This window comes from Anomaloglossus baeobatrachus, chromosome 4 (assembly GCF_048569485.1).
Source record: "Anomaloglossus baeobatrachus isolate aAnoBae1 chromosome 4, aAnoBae1.hap1, whole genome shotgun sequence".
NCBI classification, from domain to species: domain Eukaryota; kingdom Metazoa; phylum Chordata; class Amphibia; order Anura; family Aromobatidae; genus Anomaloglossus; species Anomaloglossus baeobatrachus.
In genome coordinates, this window is record NC_134356.1 from 661,829,304 (window position 1) to 661,850,614 (window position 21,311).

At 48.0% G+C, this 21,311-nt stretch overlaps 1 protein-coding gene and 1 long non-coding RNA gene across 2 annotated transcripts in view; one reads left to right on the top strand and one right to left on the bottom strand.

Annotated features, from left to right (window-relative positions):
• The window catches only part of ACP5 (acid phosphatase 5, tartrate resistant), a 129,876-nt gene that overhangs the window by 66,148 nt on the left and 42,417 nt on the right, over positions 1–21,311 (top strand). The gene's annotated exons all lie outside the window — the stretch shown is intronic.
• LOC142302052 (uncharacterized) overlaps positions 20,489–21,311 on the bottom strand; it is a 35,036-nt gene continuing 34,213 nt past the window's right edge. The window contains exon 2 of the long non-coding RNA XR_012752922.1: positions 20,489–20,787. This is a non-coding gene — a long non-coding RNA (uncharacterized LOC142302052). The remainder of the gene's footprint in view (positions 20,788–21,311) is intronic.

A 21,311-nucleotide genomic window follows, 5' to 3' on the forward strand; every position in this document is an offset into this window, starting at 1 on the left:
TAGGATCTGTTTGTTTCTTCATAACGTGACATGTAGTTGTTTTCTGAAGAATCTTATCTGATTTTGCATATTTCAGTTCCTCATAATACAGAACTCTTAGGAGACGTGCTAACAACGGCTTTGTTTGGCGAGTCCTACTAATAACTCGTCTGAAAAAGCACAAAAAAATCTAAAAAGAACTAACCATATACAATGGAAAGAGAAATCACTGTTTATACACCGTGTGCAGAATTATTAGGCAAGTTGTATTTTAGAGGATTTTTTTTTATTATTGATCAACAACTATGTTCTCAATCAACCCAAAACACTCATAAATATCAAAGCTCAATATTTTTGGAAGTTGGAGTGTTTTTTTTTTTAAGATTTGGCTATCTTAGGAGGATATCTGTTTGTGCAGGTAACTATTACTGTGCAGAATTATTAGGCAACTTAATAAAAACCAAATATATCCCATCTCACTTGTCTATTTTCACCAGGTAAACCAATATAAATACACAATATTTAGAAATGCAGGGCACTGCGGCAGGGGTGGGATTCAGCCGGTTCTGTCCGGTTCTGGAGAACCGGTTGTTAAAATAGCAGCTGGTTCCCAGAACCGGCAAGAAACAGCTCCGGCGATCCGATTCCTCCCTGTATTCATTTGTGTTAGTGTCTCTTTAAGACACTAGCACAAATGAATGCCCGTACCTCCGTGCTGCACTTCCTGGTCCAGTGGAGCCTGTCGGCTCCCTGACCCGGCGTGCAGTGACGCGCTGACGCTGCAGAGGTCACGGCAGTGAGAGGAGGGAGCTCCTCCTCCTGCTGTCTGTCAGCGTCAGCTTGCAGAGAGCCGCGGAGGAGGACGGGAGACACAGGAGAGGCCGCCGCTGCAGGTAAGCGCTCAGTCAGCCGAAGATGCAGGGAGAGGGGCCGCATAAGAGGGGAGCGCTATATGGGGAGAGGGGCCGCATAAGAGGGGCATGCTATATTGTGAGAAGGGCCGCATAAGAGGGGAGCTATATGTGGCTATATGGGGAGAAGCCACATAAGAGGGGAGCTATATGTGGTTATATGGGGAGAGGAGGCCATAAAAGGATAGTATTTGTGTGCCGCCCTGGACAAGCCAGTGGCCACAGAGAACAACATCCACACACCCCACACTCCCAGCAGGCACACCGAGGTCAGACACAAAACCCTTGTTGCCTTCCTCCAGGGGCTGATGTCCATACCAGGGGGTGGGCCAGGCGGTTGGTCTCGCCCACCGAGTAGTTCACAGTCCTGGAGGCGGGAAAACCAGGCAGATTAGTTTTGGAGGTGAAAGTGAGAGGAAGGAAAGTGGTAGTAGAGCAACTAACTGACAGCGTCCGGGTGTGTGGCCCGGGCGAGACAGCAAGGTTGGCAGACGGTGGTGACCGTCTGCAGGAGCGGCTGATTGGAGTCTACCGTAAGGACCGTGGACGGGCGGTGGCCCGGCGGTACCGAACCGGTACGCAAAGAGAAGCCAGCACCATCTGGCAGGGGCTTACGGACCCCGGCAAGGCTAGGAGTCGCCGTGAATTTGCCGAATTCGTTAGTGAAGGGAACCTCCTGGGTTTCCCAACAGCCAAGTCCCGACAGAAGGCAACAGTCCAACCAAGTGAGGGAGACACCGCCACCGCCAAGGCAACCGTTTCTCAGGGCCAGCGCCTTCAGGCAAAAGGGGCTCCTCCAACCCATATCCAAGCTGGGGAGTGGGTTACCGGTGGGAACCCATTGGAACCATCTACCGTACATAGGTGCAGGGAAAGGCAGTCACCATCAACCTGCCAGGAGAAACAACACCGCAGTCGTCTGTGGGACCCGTCCATCCAGCCGTGTGTTTTACCGAGAACTGTGTCCTCATCATTGGCTGAGTGAGTACCACCGTGCCGTACGGCACAGCGCTGCCCCCGCGACCCTGCACCTCACCAGGCCCTGTAACCCGCCTGTCATCCATCCCTACCCTATCACCGGGCCCCGGGACAACCAACCCCCTACCCACGGAGGGGAGAAATAACAACCAAGCTGCTCCCTGTCACCGCTCCCGGGATTCCCGTCTAGAGCAGCGGTGGTGTCACCAATATCACCACAACCGTGGGTGGCGTCACGGACAATAATGAAAACCCCCACAATCAAAATCTCCCCCCTTTTCACTCACGGGCGAGGAGCGCCGCTCGAGTCCCCGGGATCCGGCCCACCGCTCGAGCCACCACCGAGCAGGCGCAGCAGCAGCGGCCGGACCCGAGCAGTGGGAGAGCGCAGCGTCCCCTCCTCCGCCCGCGACATTTGCATGGAGAAAGGGGCCATAATGGGATGGGATCTGCAGGGGGAAAGGGGCCATAATGGTATGGGATCTGCAGGGGGAAAGGGGCCATAATGGGACGGGATCTGCAGGGGGAAAGAGGCCATAATGGGATGGGATCTGCAAGGGAAAGAGGCCATAATGGGATGGGATCTGCAGGGGAAAAGGGGCCATAATGGGAAGGGATCTGCAGGGGGAAAGGGGCCATAATGGGATGGGATCTGCAGGGGAAAGAGACCACATGGGATGAGATCTGCAGGGGGCAAGAGACCACATGGGATGAGATCTGCAGGGGGCAAGAGACCACATGGAATGTAATCTTCAGGGGGCAAGAGACCACATGGGATGGGATCTGTTGTGGGAAAGGAGCCACATGGGATGGGATCTGTATAGGGAAGGTCGTCCGTTCCAATTTTAGCAGGGCTCCTTTAGTAATAATTTTTAAAAACTGTAGAAAACGCGTTTAATACAATAAGACTGACAGTGACTGGAACAACTGGTGCTGGACAGGAGAGTGAAGGTATAGGAGTGGAAGAAGGGGAAAGAGATTATACTTTAAATTACTTGTATTTTTTGGTTGAGGAAAGTGCATGGAAATGGGTGTGGCTAACAAAATGGGTGTGGTTACAGAATGGGTGTGGTTTTCAAATGGGCGGGGTTTACAGAGAACCTGTTGTTAAAAATTTGAATCCCACCCCTGCACTGCGGCTGATGCCGCTGCCCCTTACTGCTGAGCCCCCTGCCACGGCCTCCCACGGTCACCTCTCCCTCCTCCCCACTGTGCAATGCCCCCCGCTGCCACCCTTTCCTTGCTGGGACCTCCTCCAGGTCTTATAAGCAGCCTCCGGAGTCCCTCCTTCCTCTTACCACAATCTGCCCTCAGGGTGAGCATCATCGATGGACCCCCTGGAAGCTACGGTAAGAGAAAGAATTGGACGGGAGGGAGCCGAATGGCTTGCCTCCCTTGTGGGCACCAGCTCCCTCCTCCCGGTACCCAGCAGCTGTGGGCGCAGGTCTTCCAGACCCTCCCGTCCACCGCAGCGTTTAAGCCCCACAACATATCCTAGGCGCAGGGCGGCCCGGTCCAGAAGGTCCGGTCCACTCTCACCCCCGGCTCCCGAACCCCCAGCTCCCCTGGTGCGTCCCCCCGATGACGCGGCCCCCATGTGACTCACCGTTGCATGCGGAGGCTGTGTCACATCCGGTAATCATGGCAGCCGCGTCACTTCCTGTGACGCGGCGACTATGTGACTATACATCACTTCCGGTTTTTGGATTCTGGACCGGGAGTGACGTCAGAGCTGGTTCAGGGCCCGTCACGTTCCAGGGATCGATAACAGTATTGCTGATGCCTTATCGCATTTTGAATTTCAGAAGCTTCGCGTATTACACCCAGAAGCGGACAGCATTGTCCAGAAGTGTCCACAGTTCATCTGGACGGTCCCCGAGAACAGCTGATGCCTTTGGTCCAGGCATCCCTAGCTCCATCAACGTCGCGTTCGTATGGTAAGGGTTGGAAAGAATGGTTAAATTCAGCTCAACCGCTGCCTAGCCAGGTGTCCGCTGTATTTCTTAGAGGAAAACACTGTGGAAAAGAAGCGCAATAGGGTCTTACCCCAGAAAAATGGGGGGGAGTCAAGGAGGGTGGTCTTACTCACCTATAGGGGTTGTGAAAGTCACAACGCCTATAACAGCATATTAAGAAATCCAAGCCACGGCAGCGGACCCAAAAATGGCAGATAACAGAGAGTAGTAGATAGGGATGTCAAACCGTGCCACTGACTCAGCCGATCCAGGAGATTATGGATTGATGTTGCTTTTATTCATTACACAGATCAAGTCAACGCGTTTCGGGAGTCACAGCTCCCTTCATCAGGACAGACTGGCAAGCAAAACAAATCTGCTGTACAAGGATTCCTTCCAGCAATATATACCTTACTGATGACGTCATGATCCACCCCCTTCTGAAAAAATCGGCGGGAATCCATACATAGAAAAAAATGTCATCATCTATTACATTCAACCTTTCTTATAGTAAATCAATTCAACATTATTATATCTGTCCTGACGACTAAGATGTATGAATTAAAAATGGATTAAAAAGAAAATAAAAACATGTGTTTGTGCAAAATCTATATGCGTACCTCTCTTTTATATATAGTGTCAAAATTATTGTAGGGAAACCATGCAAGTGTGCAACTAGACAATCACAACATTGCCTAGAACGTCTTTAGGAAAGTGTCAATTGATCAAAGCGGCTGGGTTGTGATCGTAAATTCAGCCAGCGCCATCCTGGAAGTGATCGTCGGGATGTGTTCAAACCATGGATTTATTACAAAGTATACTAAGTGGAAACCTATTGAAAGAAAGCGTGTCTAAAAGGATTAATTATCCAGTGAGTAAAAAAGTACATGGTATAAAAAAGGATGAAAAAAGAAAAAAGGAAGAGGATCAAATTTTATCCCTTAAAGAACAGTGTCATGGTCTTAGAACCAAAAACTAAATAGACCATGAGCTTAGTGGAGGGGATTTGTGCCAACACAAGGCGCTATAGTTCCCTGTGTGTCAGTGTAGGGAAGAAAATAGATGAATGTCCATATAATTGTTAATTTCCCCGACCGACAAGCTAGTGCGGCTCATTCTATGGGAAAACAATTAATGTTGTTTTAGTCGAAAATCACCAACATCATACCATCATTTATTTAGGAATGATAATTTGGGGACCAGTAAAAAAGTAGATTATACCCGGTTAAAGGCGTGGGAAAAAAATACAGACATCTGCTTAGTAAGGATCTGGAGCTAGTATAAGACTGAACTATGCCGTGAGGGTGAATAGAGTTCAAACCCGTGGGAACAAATCAAGTGCGCATGTCAAGGAGATCTCTCTCGAGGAATGTGTTTGTATGGAGCTATGTGTGGTGTATAATGTGTCCCTAGAACACTGCAATTGTTTTGTCTCTAACAGTTATTAAGAATATATATATATATATGAATATATATATGTGTATAAAATAATTCTAAAAACATAAGGCTATGACCTGATCATATTATTATTACAGCAGTTTAATAAAATAATTTGGAGTGACCACCTAAAACCTATAGGGATATAGAAGTCCTCTCTAACGATAAAAAACACTAAAATCATCACAACACATCATAAAATCATAATATTACATAAAAGGTTACGTTCAAAACATAAAGAAGAGTAGTCCATGATGTTCTCTAGTCAGGGATAATCCGTTGCTCGTTAGACGGCGTCCATATAAACAATCTTATTATTGGGGATATTGTGGTCATTTCTTTACAACACAGGCACAAACACAACAAAGGGACTACTTTAGGGGACAATAGCGATCTAATAAAACAGATCCGTTACTTCATTGAGCCCAAAGGGTTTAAGTGTGTTAAGTTTATAGATCCAATAGGTCTCTTTCCTTTCTATTGGATCTATAAACTTAACACACTGAAACCCTTTGGGCTCAATGAAGTAACGGATCTGTTTTATTAGATCGCTATTGTCCCCTAAAGTAGTCCCTTTGTTGTGTTTGTGCCTGTGTTGTAAAGAAATGACCACAATATCCCCAATAATAAGATTGTTTATATGGACGCCGTCTAACGAGCAACGGATTATCCCTGACTAGAGAACATCATGGACTACTCTTCTTTATGTTTTGAACGTAACCTTTTATGTAATATTATGATTTTATGATGTGTTGTGATGATTTTAGTGTTTTTTATCGTTAGAGAGGACTTCTATATCCCTATAGGTTTTAGGTGGTCACTCCAAATTATTTTATTAAACTGCTGTAATAATAATATGATCAGGTCATAGCCTTATGTTTTTAGAATTATTTTATACACATATATATATTCATATATATATATATTCTTAATAACTGTTAGAGACAAAACAATTTCAGTGTTCTAGGGACACATTATACACCACACATAGCTCCATACAAACACATTCTTCGAGAGAGATCTCCTTGACATGCGCACTTGATTTGTTCCCACGGGTTTGAACTCTATTCACCCTCACGGCATAGTTCAGTCTTATACTAGCTCCAGATCCTTACTAAGCAGATGTCTGTATTTTTTTCCCACGCCTTTAACCGGGTATAATCTACTTTTTTACTGGTCCCCAAATTATCATTCCTAAATAAATGATGGTATGATGTTGGTGATTTTCGACTAAAACAACATTAATTGTTTTCCCATAGAATGATCCGCACTAGCTTGTCGGTCGGGGAAATTAACAATTATATGGACATTCATCTATTTTCTTCCCTACACTGACACACAGGGAACTATAGCGCCTTGTGTTGGCACAAATCCCCTTGTCACAAACCACCGGGGGGTCACTCAGAAATCCCCCGCGCTGGCTACCAGTACGTCACAATCGGGGGGTAACAAGTGGGGGTCACCCCTCCTTTATACCTCCCGACCGACAGACAGAGCACGTGATGCGCTCTCTAGCGCCCCTCTTATAGTCAGGCCAATTATGGAATTGCCCGACAATAAGCAAGGAGGCCGCTATACTACTTATGCCGATTATTGAAGGGTCCCCGGTGAGAGTAGGGTATATATTCCCCCGACCTCCGCGGGCGGAATATATAAAATCTCCCCGAATCTCACTGGCCTCCCCACAATAATCCTTGGCACCAACTCGCTGCCACCAACCGCTTCACGGTAACTATTAGCCGAACACACAGACGTGGGATTCAAGATCGAGATAACAGAACAGCCCAAGATTAATTATATAATTTAATCAGCCTAAAGCACACTAGAACTACAATATATACAATAGGGAATCTACAGAATATACATATGTCAGAGTACAGTTACAATCAAAGCATGGGTTACAAACAGGCATACACAGTTCCAGCAGTTACCTTGTTGCGTCTGGCCACAGGGGGGCGCTGTAGACCAGGTTTCCAGGAACTCCCACAGATGTTTCCTACACGTGCCCCCAGCGAAAGAACGCTGGAAAATGGCCGAAGTAGGGTTATCAACCTGGGCAGATCCAGGTCTCCTCCTACCTTCGTGACCTCACAGGGAGCACTGCTCCACCCCTGGCTTGAGTTATGGACAATATCCCAACATGGAATATGGGCCATAACTTTGCCTGGGAGCGTCGTAGGCGGACGCCAACGCTCTCATTGTGACAGTTATGAATTTAGCTACAGAACGAGGGGACTCATGACCTGTCTGCCAGTTCCCCATTGGCTGATATCACGCCTGGGGCATTTCCCAATGTCCTGCTCCCATAAAAAGGGTGTGCCGGCATCGTCCACATGCGGAGACACCATTTTTATGGTTGCCATATTTATCGGAAATATGGCTTGCGAGATATGAACCATTTTTTACTGGAGTCGTTCTGTCTGCTAGTTCCATAGCCTTGCTAATGAGATACAACTCTTGTTACAGGGTGACGGCAGGGAGTCATCCTGTGTCCATTGTTCCCACACCACCTCATCTCCATATCACAGGACATGGCCATGGAGGTGTAAGTGGAACACTGAGAACAAGAAGGGAGGGGGCACTGCCAGGGAGTGATGAGGGACTATGACTGGAGTCATAATTCATCTTCATATCCCGGGATTTGCCTCACACCTCCCCCCTTTTGAGGGCGCTAGGGGGCAGCACACTCCGGTGTTCCCCCGTGCGCCCGTCCGCGACCTCTCCTTGTCGGGACAGCCCGTCTGCGTTACCGTGGTCACGGCCCCTTTTGTGGCGAATGGTGAAGTTGTATTGCTGGAGCGCAAGGCTCCATCGCAACAATCGCCCATTCGTCCCAGAGACGGTGTGCAACCAGCTGAGGGGATTGTGGTCCGTCTCCACGATGAAGTGGCGCCCGTATAGATAGGGTTGCAGACGCTGCAGGGCCCACACTATGGCCAGGCACTCCTTCTCCATCGTGGAATAGGCAACTTCCCTTGGTAACAGCTTCCTGCTCAGGTACAAGACTGGGTGCTCTTGGCTCGCAGAGTCCACCTGGCTGAGCACCGCACCGAGGCCGAAGTCACTGGCGTCGGTCTGTACTACAAACGGCCGCGTGAAGTCGGCTGCCTGTAGCACGGGCGGGCTGGACAGGGCGTCCTTTAGGGCCCGGAAGGCTGTCTCGCAGTCCATTGTCCAATCGACTGCAGAGGGCAGCTTCTTCTTGGTGAGGTCCGTCAAGGGCTTTGCCAGGCTACTATAGCATGGAACAAACCTCCTATAGTACCCAGCGGTCCCCAAGAAGGACATCACCTGCTTCTTGGTCCTGGGGGTGGGCCAGGATGCGATGGCCTCCACTTTCTCAGGCTCGGGCTTCAGTGTTCTCCCGCCTACCCGGTGACCGAGGTACTGGACCTCGCTCATGGCCAGCTGACACTTTCCCGGCTTGATGGTCAAACCTGCCCGGTGGATCCGCCTGAGCACCTGTGCTAGATGCTCTAGGTGGTCCTCCCAGGTGGGACTGAAGACGGCAATGTCATCTAGGTACGCGGCCGCGTACCCTTCAAGTCCCTTGAGCAGGGTGTTGACCATCCGCTGGAAAGTGGCAGGGGCATTCCTCATCCCGAATGGCATCACCGTGGACTCGTATAGTCCAAATGGGGTAATAAAGGCAGAGCGTTCCCTGGCCTTGCGAGTCAGGGGGATCTGCCAATATCCCCGGCTCAGATCCATGATGGTCAGGTACTGAGCCCCGGCCAACTGATCGAGCAGGTCATCGATGCGTGGCATTGGGTACGCACGCATCGGCGACCGTGACAGCATTGAGCCCCCTGTAGTCCACGCAGAACCGAGTGGTTCGGTCCTTCTTAGGGACGAGGACTACAGGCGAGGCCCAAGCGCTGTTGGATGCCTGGATCACCCCCAGCTTCAGCATCTCGTCAATCTCCTGGCGCATGTGTTGCTGCACCTCCAGGGAGACCCGATATGCTGAACGCCGGATCGGGGGATGATCCCCAGTGTCCACGTGATGGACAGCCAAGTCAGTCCTTCCGGGCTGGTTGGTAAACAACCCCCGGAAGGGGAGGAGGGTGGCCCACAGCTGGGACCGTTGGTCTTCCAAGAGCTGGTGGCCAACCTCCACATCCTCAATGGATCCGCCTGCCCTAACCTGGGCTAGCATATCCAAGAGGGTTTCCGCTTCTCCCTCCTCGGGCAGGTTGCACACGGGGAGCGCACATGCCTCCCGCTCATGATGTGCCTTCATCATGTTCACATGGAAGGGCTTCCGCCTTCCACGGGCAGGGTCCAGGGTGACCAGGTACGTTACAGGGTTGAGCTGCTGGTACACGAGGTATGGGCCTTCCCAGGCTGCCTGAAGCTTGTCCTGTGGTACGGGGACCAGTACCCACACCTTTTGACCCACTTGGTAGGTCCTCTCACAAGCGTTCTGGTCGTACCAACGCTTCTGATCGGCCTGGGCTTGAGCCATATTGTCGTGTACCAGTTGCGTCAAGGCCTGCATTTTGTCCCGGAAGCGCATGACATACTCGATAACCGACACTCCAGGGGTGGCCAAATCCCCTTCCCAAGCCTCTTTCACCAGAGCCAGGGGGCCCCGCACACGTCGCCCGTACAGGAGCTCAAACGGTGAGAATCCTGTTGAGGCCCGTGGAACCTCCCGGTAAGCAAATAACAGGTGTGGGAGATACCGCTCCCAGTCACGCCCATGGGAGTCGACCAACATCTTAAGCATCGGCTTTAAGGTGCCATTGAACCGCTCGCACAGGCCATTAGTCTGTGGATGGTACGGGCTGGCCACCAGATGTCGCACCTGGGCTTGCTTACAGAGGGCCTCCATCAGCTGGGACATGAATTGGGTCCCCCGGTCAGTGAGCATTTCCTGGGGAAAACCCACTCGGGAGAAAATCTCCAGCAATGCGGTGGCCACCTTGTCAGCCCGAATGGACGACAAGGCCACTGCTTCTGGGTACCGGGTGGCATAGTCCACTACCGTCAGTATGAAGCGTTTCCCGGAGCTGCTGGGGATGGCCAGCGGGCCGACCAGATCCACAGCCACCCTCCTGAAAGGCTCATCGATGATTGGCAGAGATACCAGTGGGGCTTTGGGGCGTGGCCCCGCCTTCCCCACTCTCTGACAGGTTTCACACGAACGGCAGTAGGCAGCCACATCGGCCCCCATTTTTGGCCAGTAGAAATGCTGGTTTAACCTGGCCTTGGTCTTAGCGATCCCTAGGTGTCCGGCCATCGGAATCTCATGTGCGATCCGCAACAACTCCGTCCGGAACGGATAGGGTACCACCAACTGTCGGTCCCTGGGCCACGCCTCCGGTGAACCCTGCTGGACCGTGGCCCGGTACAGCCGTCCTTGGTCCCAGACCACTCGCTCCGGGTCCGAGTCCGAGGGAGGCTGTGCCGCCTGCTCCTTAAGAGCTTTCAGGCTGTCGTCAGCTTCTAACGCTGCCTGAAACCCCTGACTAGATGTGGCCAGAATCGACGAGACTGTCACATCTTCAGTCAGTACCCCGGGACCTGTGTCCTGGCCTCCACCTGACTCGGCTGCCACTTGGTCAGAAGGGGAAGAGCTATCGGACCTCCGGGAGGCCCCTTGGCTTCCAGCACTCCCACTGCGGGTGACAGCGGCCACAGCCGCTGCGACCATGGGTCGTGCCTGCTCCTCCTCCGTTCCTGACCAAGTCGCCGGTTCAGGCAGACCTACCTGGCTTCCTGACACCCCGGTTGTGGGGGAACCATGCACCGAGATCTTACCTGGGAGCACTTCCGCTCCTGGACCGGCCCCAATCTCACCTGCCTGTTCCCCTCCTGCAGCAACAGAACCCCGCTGTGAAATCTCTGGGGACCCCACATTTGCTGTGGTAGCCCCCACCCCACACACTGGTCCTCCCCCTGCAGCACCCTGCTCTCTGCTTATCCCTGCAGAGGGCAACAGATCCCAGCTCACAGGCTGATTACTTGTAGAGGCATTGTCACACCTTTCTCTGACCCCCTCCCCTCCTGTCACAGCTGCAGCTGCGTGTGTGTCTATGGTGTCTATGCAAGCAGAAATATCAGAGTTCACTCCCTCCTCCCTTACATCATTCATAGATAACACATTAACATTGTCCGGAGGCATGTCAGTACTGGCTGAAGGTTCAGCCCTTGGTTGGGGCCCAAACTGGGAGGTTATCTGCCCCAAATCTGTCCCAAGTAGCACGTTTGCAGGGATCCGATCAGTTACCCCCACCTCCCTCACCCCTCGCCCTGCGCCCCAGTCCACATAAATGTCAGCAACAGGCAGCGCCGGGTCAGTGCCTCCAATCCCGGAGACAGCGAGGGTTTTTCCAGGGATCAAGTCTTGGGGGGACACCATCTCAGGCCGCACCAGAGTCACCTCCGAGGCGCTGTCTCGCAGTCCTATGGTCACAGACCGGCCGACAGTGACAGGTTGGAAGCTGTCCAGGGACCTACCACCACCCCCACCCACACAATACACCTTGGGCGGCCCTTGGGACGGGGACGGAGCCGGGGCCTTGGGACGCTGAGGGCACATGGCCTTGAAGTGTCCAGGTAGGTTGCACTGGTGGCACCGTCTTGGTTCCGCCACGGGCCTGGAGAGGGGAGTTGAGGGGGACACCCCCTGCAGTCTAGGGGCAGGTGGGGCAGTCGCAGAGTTCATCTTACCCCCTCTCCAGGTGCTGCTGGTGGCTGCTCTCCTGGCTTCAGGAGCCCGATTGTTGGTGTAGTCATCGGCAAGGGCAGCTGTAGCCGTGGACCCCTTTGGCTTCTGGTCTCGGATGAACTGGCGGAGATCCTCAGGGCAGTTCCACAAGAGTTGCTCCGTGATGAACAAGTCCAGGATCTCCGGTCCGGTGGAAAGCTGCAGGCCTTGGGTCCAGTGGTCGGCAGCTCGGGCAAGTGCCCGCCGGTGGTCAGCCCAGGAGTCCTTTGGTCCCTTCTGTAGGCTCCGGAACTTCTTGCGGTAGGACTCTGGAGTGAGGTTGTACTGTTGGATCAGGGCCCGCTTGATGGTGTCGTAGCCCTGATCTGCCTCAGCAGGCAAGTCCCCAAGGATATCCAGGGCCTTACCCCTTAAACGGGGGGTCAGGTATTTGGCCCACTGGTCCTTGTCCAGATGGTGCTGCAAGCAAGTCCGTTCAAAAGCAGTCAAGAAAGAGTCCAAGTCTCCATCCTTCTCCAGCACTGGGAAGTCCTCAACACGGACCTTTGGAAGTTTGGTGTCTCGAAGGTCACGTGTGGCTGATGAGGGCCGGAGCTGAGCTAGCTGCAGCTGGTAGTCACGGTCTGCCTGTCGCTCTCGCTCTTCACGCGCTGCCTGCCGCTCTCGCTCCGCAGCCTCACGCTCTGCGTGCCGCTCTGCCCTGCGCTCTGCCAGGAGTTCCTTGTAGCCCTTCTGGTCTCCAGCCTGGAGAAGGGCCATAGCCATTTGAAGAAGGCTATCCGAGCCTCCCAGGCTCGGTGGAATGGCACGTGGTGATCTGCGGCACGCTGCAGAGCTAGGCGATTCACTGTCCCTTTCAGAGCGGAGGGCTGGCATCTGGCTCGTTGAGGAACCTTGGGTGAGCTCCTCCTCATCTTGTCCAGCAGTGCCAGGTTGCGCAATGTCCTCGGCAGAACGGTTTTCTGGCGTCGAGCTCCTGGAGGACTCGTGGGCAACCTCCTCATTGCTGTCCACAGCACCGTCCTCCCTCTCTTCGGCTCCTGCCTTAGCATTGGCCAGTTGCATAGCTCTGCTCCTGGTGCCATCAGCCATTCTTGCAGACTTTTGGTCACTGACACAGAACTGACACCTGATGCCTCCACACACCTTACAGTATCTGCACTCTGACACTCTAGTGTTGAGCTAGTCTGAAGACCCCAGCAGCCACAGCTGCTGCAGGCAGTCTTTAGTGTCTGGGAGTATGGGTCTCACACTCACACACACTATTATCTCGATCCCACCGCTATGCCACCAATATGTCACAAACCACCGGGGGGTCACTCAGAAATCCCCCGCGCTGGCTACCAGTACGTCACAATCGGGGGGTAACAAGTGGGGGTCACCCCTCCTTTATACCTCCCGACCGACAGACAGAGCACGTGATGCGCTCTCTAGCGCCCCTCTTATAGTCAGGCCAATTATGGAATTGCCCGACAATAAGCAAGGAGGCCGCTATACTACTTATGCCGATTATTGAAGGGTCCCCGGTGAGAGTAGGGTATATATTCCCCCGACCTCCGCGGGCGGAATATATAAAATCTCCCCGAATCTCACTGGCCTCCCCACAATAATCCTTGGCACCAACTCGCTGCCACCAACCGCTTCACGGTAACTATTAGCCGAACACACAGACGTGGGATTCAAGATCGAGATAACAGAACAGCCCAAGATTAATTATATAATTTAATCAGCCTAAAGCACACTAGAACTACAATATATACAATAGGGAATCTACAGAATATACATATGTCAGAGTACAGTTACAATCAAAGCATGGGTTACAAACAGGCATACACAGTTCCAGCAGTTACCTTGTTGCGTCTGGCCACAGGGGGGCGCTGTAGACCAGGTTTCCAGGAACTCCCACAGATGTTTCCTACACGTGCCCCCAGCGAAGGAACGCTGGAAAATGGCCGAAGTAGGGTTATCAACCTGGGCAGATCCAGGTCTCCTCCTACCTTCGTGACCTCACAGGGAGCACTGCTCCACCCCTGGCTTGAGTTATGGACAATATCCCAACATGGAATATGGGCCATAACTTTGCCTGGGAGCGTCGTAGGCGGACGCCAACGCTCTCATTGTGACAGTTATGAATTTAGCTACAGAACGAGGGGACTCATGACCTGTCTGCCAGTTCCCCATTGGCTGATATCACGCCTGGGGCATTTCCCAATGTCCTGCTCCCATAAAAAGGGTGTGCCGGCATCGTCCACATGCGGAGACACCATTTTTATGGTTGCCATATTTATCGGAAATATGGCTTGCGAGATATGAACCATTTTTTACTGGAGTCGTTCTGTCTGCTAGTTCCATAGCCTTGCTAATGAGATACAACTCTTGTTACAGGGTGACGGCAGGGAGTCATCCTGTGTCCATTGTTCCCACACCACCTCATCTCCATATCACAGGACATGGCCATGGAGGTGTAAGTGGAACACTGAGAACAAGAAGGGAGGGGGCACTGCCAGGGAGTGATGAGGGACTATGACTGGAGTCATAATTCATCTTCATATCCCGGGATTTGCCTCACACCCCTCCACTAAGCTCATGGTCTATTTAGTTTTTGGTTCTAAGACCATGACACTGTTCTTTAAGGGATAAAATTTGATCCTTTTCCTTTTTTCTTTTTTCATCCTTTTTTATACCATGTACTTTTTTACTCACTGGATAATTAATCCTTTTAGACACGCTTTCTTTCAATAGGTTTCCATTTAGTATACTTTGTAATAAATCCATGGTTTGAACACATCCCGACGATCACTTCCAGGATGGCGCTGGCTCAATTTACGATCACAACCCAGCCGCTTTGATCAATTGACACTTTCCTAAAGACGTTCTAGGCAATGTTGTGATTGTCTAGTTGCACACTTGCATGGTTTCCCTACAATAATTTTGACACTATATATAAAAGAGAGGTACGCATATAGATTTTGCACAAACACATGTTTTTATTTTCTTTTTAATCCATTTTTAATTCATACATCTTAGTCGTCAGGACAGATATAATAATGTTGAATTGATTTACTATAAGAAAGGTTGAATGTAATAGATGATGACATTTTTTTCTATGTATGGATTCCCGCCGATTTTTTCAGAAGGGGGTGGATCATGACGTCATCAGTAAGGTATATATTGCTGGAAGGAATCCTTGTACAGCAGATTTGTTTTGCTTGCCAGTCTGTCCTGATGAAGGGAGCTGTGACTCCCGAAACGCGTTGACTTGATCTGTGTAATGAATAAAAGCAACATCAATCCATAATCTCCTGGATCGGCTGAGTCAGTGGCGCGGTTTGACATCCCTATCTACTACTCTCTGTTATCTGCCATTTTTGGGTCCGCTGCCGTGGCTTGGATTTCTTAATATGCTGTTATAGGCGTTGTGACTTTCACAACCCCTATAGGTGAGTAAGACCACCCTCCTTGACTCCCCCCCATTTTTCTGGGGTAAGACCCTATTGCGCTTCTTTTCCACAGTGTTTTCCTCTGACTGATTCTGGATCTGGCTTGACCAGCTTCCCTTGGTGTGGATATAGCTGCAGAGGGTCGTCAAACTACATAATGGATTACTTCAACAACCGTTTGTCCTCCAGGGAAAAACTAATCCTACAAACAGTAGGTACCCGTGAACTAATTAATACTGACTGTGATTTGGATTTGCCTAATGTCTATTCAGAGGAGGATACGTTGAGCATGAAAAGACTGGTTGTACAATTGGAGGATCTTTTGAAAGAGGAACTCCGCTTTGGGTTGGATGCCCGGTTTCTTACCATCTATATGGAAGAAAAGTTGTGCCCTAGGGGCTTAAGGATTAAACATGACTCTCCTTTCCCCTCTGATCCGGTTTTTTCACTGGAATGGGAGGGGATCCTTAATGACTGTATGAGGAATATGCTACAATGTTTATATAAGAAAAGGACCGTGATTGCTAATGAGGCGACTGCCAAAATTAAGGATCTGTATAAAGAACTCAGTCATTTTGAATTGCACCCTGAATATAAAATAGCCAATTCCGATATCAACACTAAACTTACACAAATGGAACAAGATACTATTTTCAGAAAGTCGAAAAAATTACAGAGGGACAGGCAAGATATGATTCCCTCAAAATCTCAGGATCCCGTCCCTCGGGATCCATCTAGAGAACCTGTTAACCGCAGGTTCAGAATTAACAGTTTCAATAGTAAAAACGTTGTTAATAGCAAGTTCCATAAGAGTAGAAAAAGGTCTCTATCCTCTTCTAGGAATGGGATGGTGGGCCCTAGTTCTTTGAACTCTGAGACGACCCCTATCCGACAAACTCCCATTAATTCTGATGTAGGGGGATTACAAACTAAAATATCTTCTATTGAACCCCCTGGGGGAAATCTAAATATGGCACCTAAGAAAGTGGTTCCGAGTGAACCATCCAATAAGATACAGATAGATATTCCTAAGAGTGATGGGAATGTGAGAGATTTTGAAAGCACTAAGAGACAACTCGAAGCTCTAAGGATTCAGATCGAAAGAATCCGCAAGGACAGAGACATAGCCTTGGAAAAAGAGTTCAATAAATTGATCCCTTTAGATGAACCCGACAAGGATTTCATAGATCTCCTTGAATTATCTACACATGAGGAGTTTATTCCCCTACCTGAGATACCTAGTGATAATGAACCGATGACTATCCTATCTCCTAGGGCCTCCCCCATTATTAGCCCCAAAACTAGTACGATTACCATTGATAACTCCCAAAAAGGCAACACGTGTGTTCCTTTTTTAGCCTTGGCCAGAAAGTCACAGAGCCATATAACCAACTTTCTGACACCAAGAACAGGAAAGAGAAAAAGCACTACAGAGGATCCAGGGCTGGATTTAGGGTCAAACAAAAAAGAGAGAAGAGATCTATTACACGAGACATTAATTTAGGTATTTTTAATCTATCAGATTACCCCCTATCCAAAGGGGAGCTTAAAATTCTTAGGAAAGGCTTGTCTTTCTGTCCTGCTACCAGTGCTAATGACTTCGAGTTGTACTTGGACTTTCAGAAATTTGTGAGAAAGCTCACCTTAACTAGAAATTTTGAGATACACAAGACCCATCCCAATACATACATAGAGAGCCCTGATATTTTTCATCATACGGATTTAAAATCAAAATCCAACTTTTATCCTGTACGGAGTAAGGGTCACCATCTAGAAACTTTTAGTGATTTAGTTTTGGAAGAATTTAAGAAACTCTCAAGCTATAGGAATTCAGTAAAAACCAATTTAAATATGGATGAGAGAAGAGCCTTACTCTCATTAAGAAATAACCCTGACCTAGTAATCAGATGCGCTGACAAAGGAGGTGGGATCGTATTACAAAATAGAAAGACTTACATACAGGAGGCGCTTAGGAACCTGTCTAACCCTCTCCATTATGAGACTGTGGATATGGCCAATTATAACCAGGCTATTCTTGATTACCATGTATTGGTTAATAAAGCGGTCATAGAAGGAATATTAAATAAGGATGAGACTAAGTTTCTCAGTATTAAAAACCCTAAACTAGCCTTTTATTATCACCTACCGAAGATCCATAAGGATCTTGAGAATCCCCCTGGGAGACCTATCATTTCAGGTATTGATTCCTTGACTGCAAATCTAGCAGCTTACATTGACCGCATTATGAGAAGACATGTCACCAATCTGAGAAGCTATCTCCGTGACTCCACAGAGCTCATCAATATAATTAAGAGTATTGAGTGGAAAGACACGTTTGTTTTTGTAACTCTAGATATCTCAGCACTGTATACCAACATCTCCCACCAACTAGGATTAGAGTGTTTTAAGCAATTTTTATTAGTGGATGAACGTCTGCCGGAAGGGCAAAAAAACTTCCTCCTTGAAGGAATGAGGTTTATACTATTTAATAACTACTTCACTTTCCAAAATACACTATACCACCAATGCTGTGGGACTGCGATGGGGTCCAAAGTCGCACCTACGTACGCAAATCTGTTCATGGGTATGTTTGAGTCATTATACATTTTTGGGTCGGTATTATTCAAGCATGTGATTGTCTATAAAAGGTATATCGACGACCTGTTCCTGATCTGGGACAATTCACAAGATAATTTGAATGAATTCTTGGGACAAATATGCAATAACAATTGGGGTCTTATTTTCTCCCCTATTATGAATAAGGATAATATTGACTTCCTAGACCTGACCATCTCACACAATGAAGGAGTAATCCATACGAAAACCTTTTTTAAAAAAGTAGATAGCAATGGCTATATTCATTTTACTAGTAACCATTACAATAAATGGTTACAAAATATCCCAAAGAATCAGTTCCAAAGAATCCGAAAGAATTGTTCATTAGATAGGGACTTTGAGCTACAAGCCAACATCCTGAGAGAAAGGTTTTTGGAGAAAGAATATCCCGTCCCATTAATCAAGAAAGCATATCATGTCAACAAAAAACTAACACAGACAGATCTAGTAAGATCAAACAATCACAATATTAAAGACACGAGTGTGAATTTTTCGTCCAATTTTGTGATGACTTATAGCAATGATGGGGATATAATCAAGAGTATTATCCGTAAACACTGGGGTATTCTTCGGAATGACCCCTTTCTGAAGAAAGCTATCCCAGAGGTTCCTGGGATTACCTATCGGAGGGCCTCGACATTAAAAAATCAGTTAGCTCCTAGCCGGCTCAGAGAGAAAAAACCCATGGAAGCCATGGATAATATTAAGGGATCCTTTAAATGTTTCTCTAAGAACTGTCTATGCTGCAGGTCAATTCAACATAAAAGGGTCAATTTTTGCTCAAAAACGGGGGGGGGAAGTTTTTTCCATTAAATCACGTTTAAATTGTCAATCAGATTATGTCATATATTTGATTGAATGTGAATGCGATAGACAATATATTGGGAGAACAACACAGGCCCTACATAATAGGTTAAACTCGCATAGACACAACATTAAAATAGGATTCATGTTACATGGTCTGTCGAGACACATCACTATGGATCATAATGGGAATTCAAAGATCAGAATCACCCCGATCGAACAGATACCCCCTTTCTCACATAATCGCATTGATGCTCTAAAAAGGAAAGAGACCTATTGGATCTATAAACTTAACACACTTAAACCCTTTGGGCTCAATGAAGTAACGGATCTGTTTTATTAGATCGCTATTGTCCCCTAAAGTAGTCCCTTTGTTGTGTTTGTGCCTGTGTTGTAAAGAAATGACCACAATATCCCCAATAATAAGATTGTTTATATGGACGCCGTCTAACGAGCAACGGATTATCTCTGACTAGAGAACATCATGGACTACTCTTCTTTATGTTTTGAACGTAACCTTTTATGTAATATTATGATTTTATGATGTGTTGTGATGATTTTAGTGTTTTTTATCGTTAGAGAGGACTTCTATATCCCTATAGGTTTTAGGTGGTCACTCCAAATTATTTTATTAAACTGCTGTAATAATAATATGATCAGGTCATAGCCTTATGTTTTTAGAATTATTTTATACACATATATATATTCATATATATATATATTCTTAATAACTGTTAGAGACAAAACAATTGCAGTGTTCTAGGGACACATTATACACCACACATAGCTCCATACAAACACATTCCTCGAGAGAGATCTCCTTGACATGCGCACTTGATTTGTTCCCACGGGTTTGAACTCTATTCACCCTCACGGCATAGCTCATTCTTATACTAGCTCCATATCCTTACTAAGCAGATGTCTGTACACATTCCTCGAGAGAGATCTCCTTGACATGCGCACTTGATTTGTTCCCACGGGTTTGAACTCTATTCACCCTCACGGCATAGTTCAGTCTTATACTAGCTCCAGATCCTTACTAAGCAGATGTCTGTATTTTTTTCCCACGCCTTTAACCGGGTATAATCTACTTTTTTACTGGTCCCCAAATTATCATTCCTAAATAAATGATGGTATGATGTTGGTGATTTTCGACTAAAACAACATTAATTGTTTTCCCATAGAATGATCCGCACTAGCTTGTCGGTCAGGGAAATTAACAATTATATGGACATTCATCTATTTTCTTCCCTACACTGACACACAGGGAACTATAGCGCCTTGTGTTGGCACAAATCCCCTCCACTAAGCTCATGGTCTATTTAGTTTTTGGTTCTAAGACCATGACACTGTTCTTTAAGGGATAAAATTTGATCCTTTTCCTTTTTTCTTTTTTCATCCTTTTTTATACCATGTACTTTTTTACTCACTGGATAATTAATCCTTTTAGACACGCTTTCTTTCAATAGGTTTCCATTTAGTATACTTTGTAATAAATCCATGGTTTGAACACATCCCGATGATCACTTCCAGGATGGCGCTGGCTGAATTTACGATCACAACCCAGCCGCTTTGATCAATTGACACTTTCCTAAAGACGTTCTAGGCAATGTTGTGATTGTCTAGTTGCACACTTGCATGGTTTCCCTACAATAATTTTGACACTATATATAAAAGAGAGGTACGCATATAGATTTTGCACAAACACATGTTTTTATTTTCTTTTTAATCCATTTTTAATTCATACATCTTAGTCGTCAGGACAGATATAATAATGTTGAATTGATTTACTATAAGAAAGGTTGAATGTAATAGATGATGACATTTTTTTCTATGTATGGATTCCCGCCGATTTTTTCAGAAGGGGGTGGATCATGACGTCATCAGTAAGGTATATATTGCTGGAAGGAATCCTTGTACAGCAGATTTGTTTTGCTTGCCAGTCTGTCCTGATGAAGGGAGCTGTGACTCCCGAAACGCGTTGACTTGATCTGTGTAATGAATAAAAGCAACATCAATCCATAATCTCCTGGATCGGCTGAGTCAGTGGCGCGGTTTGACATCCCTATCTACTACTCTCTGTTATCCGCTGTATTTCTTAGAAATTCCGTTGCTCGGTATATAGCGCATTTGCATACTAATGCCGTGTCGGGTACAGTAGCGCAGCAGCGGCTCGCAGGCATAGCCTTTCACTTCCAGGTTCGTGGATGGCCTGATGTCACCAAGGCCTTTCTGTTCACGCAGGCCGTTAAAGGCTGGAAGCGGAAGAGTCGGTGCACCGAAAGCAGAAGGCCCATTTCATTCGCCATCCTTTCAGGCATAATAAACCAGCTAGGTGACATATGCACCAATGACAGCGAGGTCCTCTTGTTCTCGGCTGCCTTCTCTCTCGCATTCTTCGAGGCTTTGCGAATCAGCGAATTAGTCAGCAGATCCTTAGTTTGTCCCGGTAGTCTGCTCCGCGACGACGTTATAATTTGCAATGGTGGAGAACGAGTCCGCAAAAACTGACCTG